The sequence below is a fragment of the Durio zibethinus genome, unplaced genomic scaffold (genome assembly GCF_047325235.1).
Source record: "Durio zibethinus cultivar Kanyao isolate XHJ-2024 unplaced genomic scaffold, ASM4732523v1 HiC_scaffold_391, whole genome shotgun sequence".
Taxonomy (NCBI): Eukaryota; Viridiplantae; Streptophyta; class Magnoliopsida; order Malvales; family Malvaceae; genus Durio; species Durio zibethinus.
In genome coordinates this window covers 877,501-882,500 of record NW_028323014.1, presented here as the reverse complement: position 1 = coordinate 882,500, position 5,000 = coordinate 877,501, and positions in this window count along the sequence as shown.

Below are 5,000 nucleotides of genomic sequence, written 5' to 3'. Positions count from 1 at the left end.
CCGAGGGTGCGCAGGTGCCGATGGTGGTCGAGGCATGTGCCCGCAACAAGGGCCAACGTGAGCCGATGGTGGTCGAGGCAACCGCCCGCACCAGCTCGAGGCATGTGCCCACACCAAGGCCCGGCATGTATCGATGGTGTTCGACGTAGGGGCAATCTTCTGCTGATGGTGGTCGAGGCAAGAGCCCGCACCAAGGGCCAGCGTGTGCCCATGGTGCTCGAGGCAACCGTCCGCACCAGGGCCCAGCGTGTGCCGATGGTGGTCGAGGCAACCGCCCGCACCAGGGCCCAGCGTGTGCCGATGGTGGTCGAGGCAACCGCCCGCACCAAGGGCCGGCTTGTGCCGATGGTGTTCGAGGCAACCGCCCGCACCAGGGCCCAGCGTGTGCCGATGGTGGTCGAGGCAACCGCCAGCACCAGGGCCCAGCGTGTGCCGATGGTGGTCGAGGCAACCGCCCGCACCAGGGCCCAGCGTGTGCCGATGGTGGTCGAGGCAACCGCCCGCACCAAGGCCGAGCGTGTGCCGATGGTGCTCGAGGCAACCTGCCGCACCAGGGCCCAGCGTGTGCCGATGGTGGTCGAGGCAACCGCCCGCACCAGGGCCCAGCGTGTGCCGATGGTGGTCGAGGCAAGCGCCCGCACCAAGGCCGAGCGTGTGCCGATGGTGGTCGAGGCAAGCGCCCGCACCAGGGCCCAGCGTGTGCCGATGGTGGTCGAGGCAAGCGCCCTCACCAAGGCCGAGCGTGTGCCGATGGTGGTCGAGGCAACCGGCCGCACCAAGGGCCGGCGTGTGCCGATGGTGTTCGAGGCAACCGCCCGCACCAGGGCCCAGCGTGTGCCGATGGTGGTCGAGCCAGGAGCCCGCACCAAGGGCCGGCTTGTGCCGATGGTGTTCGGGGCAAGCGCCCGCACCAGGGCCCAGCGTGTGCCGATGGTGCTGGGGGCAAGCGCCCGCCCCAGGGCCCAGCGTGTGCCGATGGTTATCGGGGCAACCGGCCGCACCAGGGCCCAGGGTCTGCCGATGGTGCTCGAGGCAACCGCCCGCACCAAGGCTCAGCATGTGCCGATTGTGATCGAGGCAACAACCCACACCAGGGCCCAGCTTGTGCCGATGGCGGTCGAGGCAAGTGCCCGTACCGAAGGGCAACCTATGCCGATGATGGTCGATGCATGTGCCATCACCATGCGTCATCATGTGCCATTGATGGTCGAGGCCTTGGCCGAAGTTCGATTTTGAGCCACGGTGCCCATGCTTGGCTCCAGCATGTGCTGGTGCCGCATTTTTTTCACTCGGGACAGCATCGCCGGAGCATCGCCGGAGTACCGCCGGAGAACCTGACCGGCGGCATTGGGGTTCCGGCGATTGGGAGGGGGGCCGGGGGGGTGTGCGCACATGATGTGCGATGGGTGCTGGTACTTGGCCTTGTGTTGGCCCCCTATCCCTCATCAAACCTCTGAGAATTCACACCCCCTTAAAGAGCATTTGAGATTTTACAGGTTTGCTACCAGTAGCCGTTAAAGTGTCTGAAATGGGGACACTTTTTTCAAACGGTCACAAAATCTTCTCTACTTCGAGTTTTTAGCTGAATTTTTTTGTGCATGCCAACAAAAATAGAAGGATCATGCCTACAAAATTTGGGGGCAAAAATCCTTATAAAAAAATTTTAAAAAATCCCGAACCGCAAAAAGTTTCGAAAATCGTGAAAAATAGAAAACGAGTCATCTTCCAACGAAACTTCACGTGAAGGCTTAGGGGACCATTGTATGAATTTACAAGCCATAAAAATGGCATTGGCACGGCAGAAATTTGAAGATGTGTATAAACCCACCAGGGCCCAGCGTGTGCCGATGGTGCTCGAGGCAACCGCCCGCACCAGGGCCCAGCGTGTGCCGATGGTGCCCGAGGCAAGCGCCCGCACCAGGGCCCAGCGTGTGCCGATGGTGGTCGAGGCAACCGCCCGCACCAGGGCCGATAGTGTGCCGATGGTGCTCGAGGCAACCTGTCGCACCAGGGCCCAGCGTGTGCCGATGGTGATCGAGGCAACCTGCCGCACCAGGGCCCAGCGTGTGCCGATGGTGGTCGAGGCAAGCGCCCGCACCAGCGCCCAGCGTGTGCCGATGGTGCTCGAGGCAACCGACCGCACCAGGGCCCAGCGTGTGCCGATGGTGCTCGAGGCAACCTGCCGCACCAGGGCCCAGCGTGTGCCGATGGTGCTCGAGGCAACCTGCCGCACCAGGGCCCAGCGTGTGCCGATGGTGGTCGAGGCAAGCGCCGGGCCCAGCGTGTGCCGATGGTGCTCGAGGCAACCTGCCGCACCAGGGCCGAGCGTGTGCCGATGGTGCTCGAGGCAAGCGCCCGCACCAGGGCCCAGCGTGTGCCGATGGTGGTCGAGGCAACCTGCCGCACCAGGGCCCAGCGTGTGCCGATGGTGCTCGAGGCAACCGACCGCACCAGGGCCGAGCGTGTGCCGATGGTGGTCGAGGCAAGCGCCCGCACCAGGGCCCAGCGTGTGCCGATGGTGCTCGAGGCAAGCGCCCGCACCAGGGCCGAGCGTGTGCCGATGGTGCTCGAGGCAACCGACCGCACCAGGGCCCAGCGTGTGCCGATGGTGCTCGAGGCAACCTGCCGCACCAGGGCCCAGCGTGTGCCGATGGTGCTCGAGGCAACCTGCCGCACCAGGGCCCAGCGTGTGCCGATGGTGGTCGAGGCAAGCGCCCGCACCAGGGCCCAGCGTGTGCCGATGGTGGTCGAGGCAACCGCCCGCACCAGGGCCCAGCGTGTGCCGATGGTGCTCGAGGCAACCTGCCGCACCAGGGCCGAGCGTGTGCCGATGGTGCTCGAGGCAAGCGCCCGCACCAGGGCCCAGCGTGTGCCGATGGTGGTCGAGGCAACCTGCCGCACCAGGGCCCAGCGTGTGCCGATGGTGCTCGAGGCAACCGACCGCACCAGGGCCCAGCGTGTGCCGATGGTGGTCGAGGCAAGCGCCCGCACCAGGGCCCAGCGTGTGCCGATGGTGCTCGAGGCAACCGACCGCACCAGGGCCCAGCGTGTGCCGATGGTGCTCGAGGCAACCTGCCGCACCAGGGCCCAGCGTGTGCCGATGGTGGTCGAGGCAACCGCCCGCACCAGGGCCCAGCGTGTGCCGATGGTGCTCGAGGCAACCTGCCGCACCAGGGCCGAGCGTGTGCCGATGGTGCTCGAGGCAAGCGCCCGCACCAGGGCCCAGCGTGTGCCGATGGTGGTCGAGGCAACCTGCCGCACCAGGGCCCAGCGTGTGCCGATGGTGCTCGAGGCAACCGACCGCACCAGGGCCGAGCGTGTGCCGATGGTGCTCGAGGCAAGCGCCCGCACCAGGGCCGAGCGTGTGCCGATGGTGGTCGAGGCAACCGCCCGCACCAGGGCCCAGCGTGTGCCGATGGTGCTCGAGGCAACCGACCGCACCAGGGCGGAGCGTGTGCCGATGGTGGTCGAGGCAAGCGCCCGCACCAGGGCCCAGCGTGTGCCGATGGTGGTCGAGGCAACCTGCCGCACCAGGGCCCAACGTGTGCCGATGGTGCTCGGGGCAACCGACCGCACCAGGGTCGAGCGTGTGCCGATGGTGCTCGAGGCAAGCTGCCGCACCAGGGCCCAGCGTGTGCCGATGGTGGTCGAGGCAACCGCCCGCACCAGGGCCCAGCGTGTGCCGATGGTGATCGAGGCAACCTGCCGCACCAGGGCCCAGCGTGTGCCGATGGTGGTCGAGGGAACCTGCCGCACCAGGGCCCAGCGTGTGCCGATGGTGGTCGAGGCAAGCGCCCGCACCAGGGCCCAGCGTGTGCCGATGGTGGTCGAGGCAACCGACCGCACCAGGGCCCAGCGTGTGCCGATGGTGCTCGAGGCAACCTGCCGCACCAGGGCCCAGCGTGTGCCGATGGTGGTCGAGGCAAGCGCCCACACCAGGGCCCAGCGTGTGCCGATGGTGGTCGAGGCAACCTGCCGCACCAGGGCCCAGCGTGTGCCGATGGTGCTCGAGGCAACCGACCGCACCAGGGCCAAGCGTGTGAGGCAAGCGCCCGCACCAGGGCCCAGCATGTGCCGATGGTGCTCGAGGCAACCGACCGCACCAGGGCCGAGCGTGTGCCGATGGTGCTCGAGGCAAGCTGCCGCACCAGGGCCCAGCGTGTGCCGATGGTGGTCGAGGCAACCGCCCGCACCAGGGCCCAGCGTGTGCCGATGGTGATCGAGGCAACCGACCGCACCAGGGCCCAGCGTGTGCCGATGGTGCTCGAGGCAACCTGCCGCACCAGGGCCCAGCGTGTGCCGATGGTGCTCGAGGCAACCTGCCGCACCAGGGCCCAGCGTGTGCCGATGGTGGTCGAGGCAAGCGCCCGCACCAGGGCCCAGCGTGTGCCGATGGTGCTCGAGGCAAGCGCCCGCACCAGGGCCCAGCGTGTGCCGATGGTGGTCGAGGCAACCTGCCGCACCAGGGCCCAGCGTGTGCCGATGGTGGTCGAGGCAAGCGCCGGCACCAGGGCCCAGCGTGTGCCGATGGTGCTCGAGGCAAGCGCCCGCACCAGGGCCCAGCGTGTGCCGATGGTGGTCGAGGCAAGCGCCCGCACCAGGGCCCAGCGTGTGCCGATGGTGGTCGAGGCAAGCGCCCGCACCAGGGCCCAACGTGTGCCGATGGTGCTGGGGGCAACCGCCCGCACCAGGGCCCAGCGTGTGCCGATGGTGGTCGAGGCAAGCGCCCGCACCAGTGCCCAGCGTGTGCCGATGGTGGTCGAGGCAAGCGCCCCCACCAGGGCCCAGCTTTTGCCGATGGTGATCGAGGCAACCGGCCGCTCCAGGGCCCAGCGTGTGCCGATGGTTATCGGGGCAACCGGCCGCACCAGGGCCCAGGGTCTGCGGATGGTGCTCGAGGCAACCGCCCGCACCAAGGCTCAGCATGTGCCGCTGGTGATCGAGGCAACAACCCACACCAGGGCCCAGCTTGTGCCGATGGCGGTCGAGGCAAGTGCCCG